Source organism: Molothrus aeneus, chromosome 3, assembly GCF_037042795.1.
Source record: "Molothrus aeneus isolate 106 chromosome 3, BPBGC_Maene_1.0, whole genome shotgun sequence".
Classification (NCBI taxonomy): domain Eukaryota; kingdom Metazoa; phylum Chordata; class Aves; order Passeriformes; family Icteridae; genus Molothrus; species Molothrus aeneus.
In genome coordinates, this window is record NC_089648.1 from 67,988,900 (window position 1) to 68,002,959 (window position 14,060).

Below are 14,060 nucleotides of genomic sequence, written 5' to 3' on the forward strand. Positions count from 1 at the left end.
CAGGAGAACATCATCACATGAAATTATAATACCTTGTGCATGGATCTTTCAAGCAAGGGAGCAGCTGTGGTAGCTAAACATTGAGAATCTGATCCTCACAGTCTCTGATATTGTGAGGATAGAGCTCTTCAAATTCAGCACTGCTACAAATCCCAACAAAACTCTTAAAAAGGCATTGCCCTAATGAATCACTGTAGGAAACTACCACTGAGCCAGACCAGAGAGACTTCAGGGCTACCTGGAGGAGGCCCATCTGCAACCTGTGATTTCTTTCTCAGTCTGGGTTTTTTATAGACACTGTAATTTAGCAACACTTAGTTCAGAGGCTTTTTGGTTCTCACTCTGTGCTTATGTAAAAATGTATCACTTTCTAAGGCCAGTGGGATATACAGTTGCAGAAAAAGTGCACATTGTTACTAAAATGAGAAATCAGTTGGTTTGGGCTTTTTCAATTTTACATAGGTTTGTTCTGCATGAAAATCACAACTGTCTCATCTGCAACAGGACTCTGACACGTGAAAGTTCACGGTGCTCCGAGATGAAAAGTGACCTGACCCCGCTGTGTTGCTAGAAGCCGAAGCTGAACCTGCAGCTGTCCCACAAAGCAGCTTTTGCACATGCTGCATGAGGCAGAAGAGAGCAAAGCTGCCGCGCTGGCACAAAGCTTTGCTGCAGGAGCCACGACCCCTCTGGAATGGCTCCGTGCACGCGCTGCCGGTGGGAATGATGGCTCAGCAGTGCCCAGCACATGCAGCTCTGGGTAGGAGTTTCTGCGTCAAAAGGAGGCACACATTTTACACGGGATGTAATTAAGCTGTAAATCTCATTGCCACAGAAATTTGTGGATGCCAGACTTTCACATTTCCCTGAAAAGCAAGGAAATTCAAATGGAAAAGAGCTGCCAGGGGGAATTAAAACACAGAGATCTCAGGAAATCCTTGAGCAGAGGCCCGCTGGGGGTGGAGGGGGGAAGCAGTTCTCTCATGTTTGCTTTTACTTATCACTTTTTGCTGGGCAATTGCTATTAGCAAGAGTCTCTTCATCCTTTAAGTATTACTGACAGCATCCATCAAGAGCTCTGGAAAGAGCTGGCTTCAGTCCTCTGCTCTGCCACATGCTTTCCTTCCTTCAGGGGAAAACAGAAATTGGAGCATTTTCTAACCTCCCACAGAGTTGAAATCTGCTTACATTAGGCTTGGGAAGTGCCTAGAAGTGCAGGTTAGGGTGTGGGCTGGTGTCTGGTGTTGCCGTGGAACTGGGCCCTGTTGACAGACTCAGACTCATGGTGGCCAGAGTGCCACGGGCCCATGGTGGATGCCTGTGGCAGTGATGATGGTGGGGCTGCTCCAGCACCTGTTTTTCCATGTGACCAAGTTTATGGCAGAGGTGACCTCTTGAGCTTCAGCCCCAGCACTGCAAGGAGCGGTGTGAACTTGAAGCAAATGAGTAATCTATGTAGTCCATAAAAGCAATATTAAGTTTGCTACTGTAGAGGACTAATGATAACTGGAAAATGTCTAAATGATGTAGCAAAACCAGACTACTTAAAAAACAAAACAAAAAGATCCGTTTTCCTTAGTACCTCATTCAGCTGAACAGGAATTTCACTCTTATCAATTCTCCTTTCTTAGACAAGTTAGTTGCCTTAACTTACCATAAAATCACAGGTGCATTTTCATCCTTCTTTCTTCTAACTTTACTCCCTCTGACAGATGTCCTTTGGGACACTGCTTCCATGGCTCAGCGCTGCCAGTGCCGTAGCTCTCCCAGCAGGAGATGCTGGACCTTCTCAGAGCATCAGCAATTAAACACACTGCAGGAAATAATTAAAAGAGAGACTGTCTTCTGGAATGGAAGCAGGGCTCTGCCCAAAGGTCTGTCAAAATTTCAGTAGTGAAACAGAGATGGAAGCGGTTGTTTCCCCAGGCTGATGGGCAACCCATGTCTCTGACCTCAGGTGAGCTGCTCATTGACAACCCTGTGACAAATGCCTGGGATAACCATGGTCTCTGATGACTACTTTTATCTACCCTGCAGATACCTGGAAAGGGAGATGAAGGAGAGTCAGTTTATGGTCCTACTTTCAAAGGTATGTCTCCCCAGCTATCTGACTGTGCAAATTGTGAATTTCTACAATTTAGAATTGTGAATTTCTGAAAAATCAAGTTGTTGATCTGATCTTATTCACATAACAACCTGGGAACTGCTTTTCATCTCCCTAAAGCAAAAAGATTTGGTTTTCAGTCAGAATTATAATCTGCTTGTATTAGCAAGACTGCTTCAGTGATCACTTTTTGATCTGTGACCTTGTCTCTGTCCTCTTATGTTCCCAAGCCCCTTGTCCTTGCCTAAATGACAGATGATGGTCACCCACTGCCTACTTCAAACTTCTAATACCTTTGTGGACAGGACCCTAGAAATGCAGAAGTAGATTAGCTACAGATCTCCAGGCACACCTACCATCTGTTTAAATGCCTTTAAAGGAACTGAAGTCAGCTTTAACTCTAGCAATTTCCTGGACCTCAGGCAGCTTCTCAGGCTTGGGCAAGCATTAGGCATTGCTGCCAGCAGCCTCAGCTCTGTGGGTGGAAGGGGAGTTCTGAGTCTCATATAAAACCCTGAAAGATGAGAAATTACAAACATGACCTAAATTTAACAGAAGATGTTCCCTCATACTGGCATTAAGTAATAAAATGTAAATAAAAAAAGAACATCCTAACTTCTGATATTTAAGAAAAACAACTCATATAATTGACATAGGCATTTGGGATTTTCTGTTTAGATTAAATGCTACCCATTAAGACACTTTATGACAGTTAAAGCACTTTTGAAAATTATTTATGTTCCCTTATATAAAAGCTTTCCCACTGGCAATGGTGCAAACCATTTGAGCAGGCTGGGCAGCAGCCAACGCTGAGATCAGAAATGCTAAGTGCAGCTGAAAAGTTTCTTTCCCAAGATGCTGAAGAGTCTGCTTGTGAGGAGAATCTGCTCTCACCTCAAGGTCCCAGGTTGGATGGAGCAAAATGTAGTAGCACTGGCAAGCAGGAAAGTTGCTGGAGGTGGAAGCCTGGAGTGTGGGATTTAAGGCACTAAATGCTATGAGCTTCCTGGAGTGGAAAGAAAAAGGCAAAAGTCACTTCTTTGATGCTGGAGCTCCTAGAAGAGGAGCAAGCCCAGACTCCCAGGGCATACATATCTCTGAGAACATAACAGAAGCTGGTATTGGAAAAAAACAGGACTGGCTGTTGAATTCTTTTCAAGGTGGGTGTCACCAAGGACTTAAAATTTTACAAGTCCTCTTTTCCAGCAATGTTATCCAATGTATTTATGCTAAAGCCCATCTTGCACCTTTTGCACCTTCTGTTTGGGTAGAAATTGTCATTTTTAATGACCCATAGATTTACTTGATTTACACATCAGGTAGAAACAAGTTTGCATGTACCCAAGCACCTCTGCACATGGGGGAGCCATGGCAGCTCATGTGCACTGTTTGACTCCAGCTCCATCATCCTCCCCCAGGCAGAGCTTGTGCTTTCCCTGTGCTATTCAGGAAAGAAGCTGCCATGTCACGAGGGAAAAACTGCTTCAGTAATTTTAAGGTGGATTTCATTTAGAATCAGTCAGCCTTGAATGTGTCCCTGCAAGAGTTTTGTTACCCATATTGCACATAGTCCATGTGTTGATGCATTAAAGCAGGAGATTGCTACTTCTTGCTCTCCCCCTCTTTAATTAAAAGTTGCTTTCCACCCTTAAGAAAGGTGTTCCCTTGGGGATGCCTTTCTATTTTTTTAGATTGCTTTCCCGATACTTCCCGCAAACCTACTTTACCCTGAGGCAGAGGACAAAAAACTTTGATATCTGGAAAGGGTGAGCGATGCCTCTGTGAGCCGGTAATGTTCTGGGAGACTCCGTGCTTGGCACGTGTCTGGGCACTGCAACCAGCCCCTGCTGGAATTAATGGGACACAACCTCCTTTCACTGTAATGAGATGAGAAGACTGAGGAAATTACACAGAACTGCTCGTATGGGAGCATCATGTCAAAGGACAAAACATCCCACTCCAAAATTAGTCTGCTGAAGTAATTTTGCAAGCCGTAAGGCAGCAGTCAGAGTAATTGTTCAATTAAAATTTAACTACCATTTTTATGAATCAGTTTCTGAGAAAGGATCTCAAACAAGGTAATAAGAATTTCTTAAAAAATCACAGAAAAATAAAATCTAAATATTACTTCACTTTCCTTAAAGCTTATTGAGAGCTTGATGGGGCTCTTGACTGTTCATTGTGATCAGGTCAGATGGTAATGGAGGATGACAAGATCACTGGACCCCCTGTTCCCCACCCCAAAGCTGGCTCCTCTCCACAGAAAAGGAAGTCAAGTCCTTGCCATAATCCCCCAAACCCAAGCACACCTAATGCTTGCTTCTCCCCAGTCATCACTCTTGAGAGTCATTTCTTCTCTCTCTCATGAATCCTTTCCCAGACAGAGTGGAGGATCCTCTTCACTTCCTCAAAGCTCTCACTCCCGTTGCCTGCCTCCTCTCCTCACCCTGGAAAAAATCTTCTACTCTAGGAGCACCCTGGCCTCCTTAACTCAGTACCTGCTCTCCATTTATTCAGTTCTGTCATCTTATTTAGATAGGAAGTATCCTGCTCGCCCTCCTGTGCAAGTTGCCAAGGGCTGGGAGCAGCTGTGTATCCCACCCCAGCCAGCCATGGGGGTCCTGACTGTGCTCACAGGAGCCTTGTTCCTCTGGCAGCAGCATGAGGGGAGGCAGAGCTGAGCCTGTGCTTGGAGCACCCCCTCTGCCTCCTGCCTTCCCATCTGTCCAGTGGCGATAAAATCACAAGCAGCCATAGGGAATTGCCATGATCAGTATCTTGAGCTACTCTGGTGAGAGTCATTACAGACCAACAGCAGAGATCCAGAGTGCTTTTTTATGGGGACATTTTCATTAGCTTCTTTACTGGCTAAAAGATGGATGTAAACCAGACTTAGCTGGCATAAGACTCAGTGAAACCTCTGAGGAAAAGGAAAAAGGTGAGAGCGAAGGAAGGAAGGAAAGGGAGCTTGAGGGAGCTGGTAAAAGGGACTTGTACAGTGAATAGCAGCAAAGGGAGCACCACAACTGCAGCCCTTCATCCCCCAACTCTTTCCCTGGATGAAAGCTTCTCCATCCATCACAAAGGAAGAGGAATCCCCAGGATGACCAACAAGAGTCATCATAGGAACAGCTCACAGTTCCACATGACCTTCCAGCCAGCTCCACCTGGAGAAATATTTTACTCAAGCTAGAAAACCCTATGGCAAAACTAAGGAAGCTGCCAGGGCATCTCCAGGACCAAAGGTTACAAACTCATGGCTGCAGAGCTCAGTGTCAGCTCAAGGTGGGCCCTGACAGACAGGGAGGCATTTCACAAAACCTCCAGGCTCTGCTCTGCCCTCACAAGCTGAAAAACATTGTTTTAGCAAATGCATACTAGAAGTTTGTTCTCAGTAGGTTAACATAAAGAACTAACCTGTTAAAATTTTGAGATTTTCAAGAATGTAATAAACAAGAATATTGCTTTGAGCAGTTTGCTTGATGGAAGAGAACAAAATATTTAAGTATTAACACAGAGAGAACAATTCACAGTGTAGTTTCCATGTTACCACACCGCGCAAAAAGACAGCATTTTTAACAGTGGCAAAATAGCACAACTTTCAAACCTACAAAGTACAACCCAAAAGCTGGATATATTCATAACCAGCAACACTTACTTCAAGTTGCTGCCTTGCCACCAGCTCTGTGCAATCCGAAAGGTGTAGGACCCATGATCTTATAGCCAGGCCCTCCTAAACCTGAGGAAGCAAAAAGAAGCCACAGTGTACAGTAAGGACAGCCAAGGTACAACAAGGACACAGACAAGGTACAACAAGGACAACAAGGTACTTCCCAGGCTCTGCTCTGTTCAGATTTTCTGATGTCCCCACTTGGACGAGGGATGCCTGCAGCATCCTCCTTGCTTGGTAGCACTCTTCTGGATGGGGTGGGGCGGGATGGGATACAGTATAAAGCTTTCTGGAGCTCTGCTGACATCCATCAACGTGGCGGCACCTGCAGGAGGCACAGCTTGTCCTCCCACAGCGTGGGAGAAGGACAGCCTGAAAATCACAGAGATCGCAAAATGCTGGACTGCTTTCAGGATTCAGATTAGTGCTGTGAAGGAAGGAAATGAAGGATATTTCACAGGGAATCATTTCTAATACTGTCACTTCTCACTGTGTCTCCTGACTACATCTCAAAAGTACTGGCCATTTGTAGCTGGGGCACATGGAACAGCACTTGCTTCTTTAAATAAATGTAGCTGCATAAAGCTATAGTATTTTCACCTCTCCTAAAATGCCAACTGGAGGCTACTTAATCAAAAACTGACAGCACTCATTGTGAAGAACTTTCTAAAGAGCGTAGTGAGTGTAGCCTGTCAATAGGAAACAGGTGCCTGGGTTTTAATGGCCCCACACAAAACAGAGGCTGCAGAGCTTGGCTTTGGATGGAGATGGATCCCATGGGCACTCTTTCCTTCCTGTAGGCAAGTGATCAAGAACGTGGAGATCCTCCAAACACTGGAGGCTATACCTACATATAACAAAAGGCCTACAGTAGCCTGCAAGATAATTAACTGTGGAACCTTCAATTCATGATTCCCAGATGGTTTTCTTGCCTGCTGTAAGGCAGAGCATTATTTCCCACTCAGCTTTTCACAGACCATGATGACTTTCACTTACAGCAAAAATAAAACCATGTCATCTTGCTCATGTGAATGGCTTGGAAACTTTTTTTTTTGGTTTAAAAAGAAATGTTCACAAGGTGTTAAGTATTTTTACAGGAGAAGAGAAAAAGACCTATGAACATGGTGCACCTACAATTTATGGGAAATAATGTTATGATGATTATATAGTTACAAGCACTGATACAATATAATGACATCTCAGACAAAAAAAGAAGAAAAAATACGTTCGTAGGACTGTGGCCTCATGAAGGCCAAACATTTGATCCTGCTCTGACTACTATAAACTAAAAGTAATGTCCTTGAAATCAGGTTGGCTGCCCTTGAAATCAGGTTGGCTGCATGAGGCTAAAACCAGGAAATGCTAAAGCAGGCAGAAGATTTAAGTAACTTTTTATAGCAGATGGTCTCAATTAAAAAGAAAGTGACTGTTACTGAAACAGAGGAAAATATTGTTTATAAAGTTATTGCAATACTGTTAAGGTTATCTTTGGATGTAAATACAGAATCCAAAATGACTGCCAGTGTCAGTGATTTCTTGCATGCAAGATCTCTCTGACACACTGTGCAGAGCTGGTGCATGGATGGCTCCAGGGGAGAAGGTGTGTCAAAGATCAAAATGCAGGCTGGAAGGAGAGGCCATAACCGAGTGCACTGGAAGTTCAAAGGAAAGAGCTGGGATGCAAACACAAGGCTAAACCAGCCCTGCTGTGCCAGGGCAACCCAGACACCAACAGAGTGCAGCTCTCCCACCCCTACTCCCAGCTCTGCCAAGAGTGCTGTGCTGAGTGAGTGACCTTTGCTCCTGGGCTCACTGCATGAGCTCCTAAATCTCACAGAACAGCACCAGGGTAGGATGGGGAAGGCTGAATTAGGGAAGTATTTGGAGAGACCTGATTTTGTCCGAGCTTAAGTCCACAGATTTCATGAAAAGTAATGACCTTAAGTTTACTTGATAAAAGGGAACAAATTTAGAAAATCAGCAAATGTTTAACTGAATGCCTGAAGAGGGCATACACCCAGATTGATCTCCAGAGGCTCTGAGGATGAAGATTGTGTTATTTTAGCAAGGGAATTTAGGTTTTTCTTTAGTGATGATGCAAAACAAGAAGATTATTTAAACTAAAATACTTTTGTGTATCTGCAGCTAGCTAAGAAGCCTGTAACACATTTCATCCTTCCATTTTCTAAAGCATTCTGCAATCTATACACAGACTGTTATATAGGAATTAAATCTTCTGTAGGAACATTCCAAATCAATCTGCCTTGAGAGTAATTTTTTTCATTTCATAGTTCTGGGTTAAATATTAAAATAGACTGTGATATTTTCTTCATTAAACCCCACATTTCCTGACAAGTTACTTTTTGTAAGTAACAGAGACTACTGCTATGAAACTATATGGTTTTGCATACTCAGTATTGAGACAGAGGTTAGTGGCTCTTATTTCTTGCTAGGATTTTAAATTATACTCAGATGTTTAAAGTCGGGAAAGCAATTTTAGTTCTGAAGACTATCAAGGACAATGTTAGGAGGCCAGTTAGTTGATTTTTTATTTGCTGTTGGTTTGGTCACCCATGGCAGGTCTGCTCTGTGGCTGCCACCCCCGTGTCTCAGTGTTCCACAAGAGATCAAAGCAGAACACAGCATGTGATTTGAGTCCAAATGACCTGATCTGAGCAGATGTCAAAGCCCAGAAACTCATTCTCTGGCAGTGGGCAACGTTCAGGGACTCAGAGGGCAGGCAAATGCCTCATCACATCAAGTACCAGAAAGCTGATGCTGTGCCAAAAGTCACGGACCTGGTGACAAAGATGATGGCTGCATGTCCAGCTGGATGTCATACAGACAGGATCTAGGACAACAATGCATGGGAACTGGGCAGGGGACAACTGGCTGAAGTTACACCACATGAAAAAAGTTATAACGAGAAGAGAAGGGTACAACCAGGAAATACCTTGAATTTCAGGCATAACAATACTTCAGGCAAGCCATAATTACTGTATTTGCATTGGTCATGGCAGGACACTCTGCCAGAAAAAAGCATGGTAAAATCTTTCATCCAGTATTAAGAGGTCACCTAAAGAAACAAGTGTGTCTTTCAAGCCTGGTTCCTCAGTGCCTGCAAGTTGGAGTCCGAGGCTATGAACAATGAAGCAGAAATGAAATATTCATCTTAATCCAAAATTATGTTTCATGACATATTTTCCACTACAACTTACATCTCTGGTCAAGTCACTATGAATACAGTGCTGCCTCTCAGAGTGCCATACCAGAGGAATAGCACACACAAGCATCTAGAGGAGATGCAAGTCCAGAGGCAAGCCATAGGGTCTCCACAAAGTCAGGAAATTCAGGGGCTGTTGGCAAATGGGGAGGTAAAGACTTTCATTGTCAGCTGCTGGGTTTGGAGAAGTTCCCTTCCCAGCAACCATATTAAAAAACTCCCTTCTACAACGAACAGCTGGCAGCAACATGCATTCTGAGAAAACTATTATCTTACCAGATTACACAGTGTTTCATTTATGTAATGTGTCACCGCTGTAAGAAAAACTAGTATCTTTCAAGTTGTGCTTTATTGGGTTTTAAGTTTATGAGCTTCTTACTCCAGCAAAACACTCTCCTAGACACTGCTTTAAATGAAAAGTGATGAAAGAAGCCCTCAGACTATTCTTTACACAGGTGTATGTGTTAAAAGCACAAGGACATTGTGTCAATACAGCACAGACAGTCGGCTCCAATCATTCTCCCTACTAATTTAAGCACTGATGAGACAAAAGTTGGAGGCCAAAGTCATTATCTACAAAGTAGTTTACCTAATCTGAGGGCAGAGAGTTTCTGAATCTGATCCGGGAGGGCTGCTAAAGCCAGCAGAAATTGTTAGTGTGGCTCCTCAGCCGTGTAGGTACTCCACATGGATCTGGGGAAGCCCTGGGATCTCTGAAGTATATGTTCATTTTCATGGTATCAGACACACCTCTGACAACATATTTTACCTTCCTACAGACCAGCCTCACCTTCCTCTTCAGACTATCACAGCTACAGCTCTCTGCTACTGCCTTTCATGTACTTTTTTGCTTGGGATACCCCTCACTAATTCACTGTGAAGTGGATTAGTGACCCCCATCTATAAGTCAGACAAAAAATTCTGGGGAATTTTCTGACTACCAGTTCCAGGGAGGAAAAAAAGGTACTCAGAGGGACTGGTTTTGAAAAAACTTTATTGATAATATCAAGTATGCAGCACATCAAATGGATCAGAATGATGTAGTACAGCTATTGCACAAAGAAAATGCCTAAGTGGAATGACTTAACAAACTTCATAGAAAACATTTTGATACTGTAATTCTGATAAGATTTAGGATGTCAAGAGGCAGTAATGGGTGGCCAGACCAACAGAGCTCAATTGTGCCTGTACCTCAGTTGCTGTGTGGGAAGAAGCACTGGTCCAGGCCATCAGGGCACAGCAAGAGCACAGGTAGCCCACAGGTGTTACATCTCAGGCAGGGGCCAGATGCAAGAGCCTCAGAACAAAAACATCTACCGAGAAAAAGTTGTGGAGACTCTCCTGAAGTTCCTTCACTTGAAAAACTCCCAGGTTGACCAAGACCTTTTTATCAGCCAGCCTTGAGGACACAGCTAAACTCCTAGGGAATATGATCCTGCCCTGACACAGGCCAAAGCCCACCACTGTATTACACTATCACCAACTAAAAAATGCACATTAAAAATTTGGTAAAAATGGATGTACTGTTGCAAGAACTCCATCTAAACATTAGCCTTATTTTCCTTTGGTCACCTAAATCAGCCTGTCCTCATTCTCTGGTTGGCTGCAGCTGCACAGGTGAAAGGTTTATTCTTTCCACTCCATCTTACCCATACCTGTTGCCTTCTATTCTTCTTCTCATAACATGTCTCTGGTTTGCCTTAGGCTAAAAGCATCAGCCTGTATCTCTATCTCTAAGAGAGTTAAGAAAATATTTTTAACATTCTTTTATTATCACTAACCACTCTATTATTTTATTTGTTACTTATGTTAAAAGCAGCCTTTCCACCCCACCTGGTGGGGCTGAGTGCCTGTAACAGAGAATTCTTGTTTACCAAACACAGCTCCACCTTGCCTGCCTCAGGCAAGCAGCTGGTACAGTGCAGGTGCCACTGTCCTCATCCAGAATTCCTGCTGGGGACAGACACCTTAAATACACCCTGATGTCATGCAGCACGACATGCACCCCCCTGGATGTGCCCAGGGCCATATCCAGCCCTGGCTGGACACACCCCTAAGCGGGATTTACTGCCATACCTGCCTCAGGATGCAAGGACAAACAAAGGTTACAAAACTCTGGGCACAGGAGTCAATGCATTATTTCTGAACAATTCGCCACTCTGGTGAATGGCACCAGGATACAATAATGCATCATTATGTAATTGTAACAAAGACCTCAAAACCTCCTTGGATGCTGTGTTTCCCCTGCTAAAACACCCACCACGTATTTACATTTCACATGCACTTCTCTTTCCATGCACTTGAAATGACAGTATGGAAATGAGAACCAATGTTTACAAAACGAAGGAAAAATATATTCCCTTCAGTTTATCTACTAAATTTTGTTTTTCATTTACTGCTGTCATCCCAAACTGCTGTATACTCCTGTGGAATTTCTTCAATCCATTATCACATCTTGCCAAGCACCAATTAATACAACACAATCTGCTCCAAATCCTGGGTATTTGCTATGTTTCAAATGTGCTTCCCTAAAATGGGCATCTGCAGACTCTTAGGTTTTGCCCATTTTGTCAAGGATTTTACATAATTTTCCAGTAAGGCAGTGCTTGGAATTTCTTATAGATTCAAAACAGAGGTGAATGCCTTACTAACCACTAAGTATATAACAGTGCCATGAGACCTGAATCCAGTGATGAATGTGGTGTTTTAAATCCAACAACAACAACCCATGATCCTGCTGACTGTATGCTGCAACAAAGTCCCAAGATGCTGACTATAAGAAAAAACAGACAAACCACATTTATCTTTTCCCTGGATTCCCACCAGCCCCCAGAATGATAAACATGTTTTCACCTGCTTGTGGAGATGTTCTTGCCCTTGCTGGTAGCCTTAGTTCTATTTTTTAATGTACTTCATTTTCTCCCACTTTTTCCATACACATAAACACTGATTAGAGTCTTGTCTTTTATCTTATTTAACTTAACTGTCCTATTACTTTCACAAAAGAGATTTTTAGTATGCACTCCTGATGAAATGTAGATTGCAGCAACCATTATACTTCATGTGTCCAGCACATCAACAGAACTGCCACTGCAATCCCTCATAAAACACTGATAACTGCTGAAGATATATTTAACATTATAACCCACAAGACCTGCAAAAAAGAAAACCTGAGTTCAAATAATACCACGTGTCTAGTGAAATCTCAATAGACCCTCTGAATCCAAGCAGAAGACCCTTGTCCCTGAAGGACATAAGAATCTCTGCAGGTATGGCCAGGAGGGATGAGTGGAATCCATAGAAAACGCCCTTATTCCATGCTCCCTGCAATTTTGGTTACATCGCAATTTTTACTTATGCTGCTTCTCAACTTATGCTGTCTATTCAAAGCAGAACAGAAATATCATATTTTAATAATCCATGTGAAAAGTATTTCTTATTAAAAGGCCAGAAACTTTCATCATACTGTAGAAATAACTAAATTATTTTACACTACCACTCCAGTAAAAATGGAGAATGAGAGATAACTAAAGTCAGCATGTGATTTCTGTTTCCTTATCAATTTTCAGAACTAAATTCTGATGTTACTGACATTTACATACAACAGAACATGTTTGGTCATTTTAACGCAGCTGTTACAAGGTTCCAGTTCGTATCACAAAATTGATTCTCTTTTGTTTCTTTGCAGACTTTTCTTTTTTATGTTTTCTCCCTGAGGCTTCTTTGCAGGAAGGCAAAGCACTAGCCATCCTGCCTGCTAGCAGAAAGCACCACAATATATGACAGCACAGAACCTTGTCAGAAAGCTCTGTACCCAAATTATGTATTACCAGCAGCCCTACAGGCCCCTCCATAGCTAACACAGTAACCATGATAGGTAGCTTGACTTAAAACTTCTCCATTTCTATCAGTCTCTTTGCAAGGTAACACCTTCAGGTAAGTAAAATGGGAAGATTAAGCTAGGAATTTATTTGGCAGTTCCCTCTTTACTGCCCAAGTCCAGCTCACACTTAAGAGAACCAAGGGGGAATTGTCCTGATTATAACTCTTCTCTTCCATTTGTCCTTTGACCTAGACCATAATAAAATTTGCTTTATAGCTCTAGCTTAGCTCTCCTTGAATAGAAGCAGACGTGAATGTTTGCCTTGGTTTCCCAACATTCACCTGGGTTGGCACTGCACAAAATGCTGAGGCAGATTTACACAAATAAACTTTTATTTGCAGAGGGTCCACTGATGATGATAGGACAGAGAAAATGTGATAGGCATAGGGGGAACTCTACTCTGTGTTTTGGGAGGAATCACTGATTCTTAAAATCACTTAGGTTGGATACATCCTTCAAGTCCAACTGCAAACCTGACACTGCCACAAAAAGAAGTGGTGGGATGACCAAGGAGCCTTCTCCAGGTGTTCTCTACAGCGCAGCCACACTTCCCTTCCAATATTGCAACCATTTCATCCTGGACCTACACAAACTCCCACTTTGCAGCTTCCACGTGTGATGGCACTAATGCTGCTGGGAGCACAGCTGGACAACACTTTGCACGTGCTGCACGCAGACTGCTACGGCTCGCGTGCGATTCATTTTTACTGCCATTTAAGTACAATTTAAGTACAATTGGCTGTTTTGTCACGGTAGAAATGGCGAGTGGCGTGGGAACGGCGCGGCAGCTGGTGGGGGCCGGTGGGAGCATCTCTCTCCTCCCGCCCAGCGCGACCCCCGCAAGCGACACCACGCGACCGCGCCACCCGCGCGCGGGAAACGCGAACCCGCGCGCCTCTGCCCCGCCCCCCGCCTCGCCCACAGCCAATGAGCGGGCCCAGCGGGGAGGGGGCGGGACCTCCGTAGTGACGTAGAGGCACGTGGCGCACGGGAAAAGCTCCCTCCCGGGGGCGCGGGGGGGTCACGTGGGAGAGCAGCGCAGCGCTGCCGCGCCGCGGACCGTTCCATTACCCGCCGGAGGGGGGAGCAGTAGGAAGCCGGGCGGAACCAAAGCGCCGCCGCGGGCGGGGGGCGGGGCCAGCTCGGGGCGCTCCCGTGACGTGAGGCGGCGCGGGGCGGC

General features: G+C 44.1%; 1 long non-coding RNA gene across 1 annotated transcript; it reads left to right on the forward strand.

Moving 5' to 3' along the window:
* Positions 1-1,083: 1,083 nt before the first annotated feature.
* Positions 1,084-4,247, forward strand: LOC136554825 (uncharacterized). Its single transcript, XR_010783386.1, has 2 exons — positions 1,084-1,957; positions 2,038-4,247. It is a non-coding gene; the product is annotated as an uncharacterized lncRNA (long non-coding RNA).
* The last annotated feature ends 9,813 nt before the right edge of the window (positions 4,248-14,060 follow it).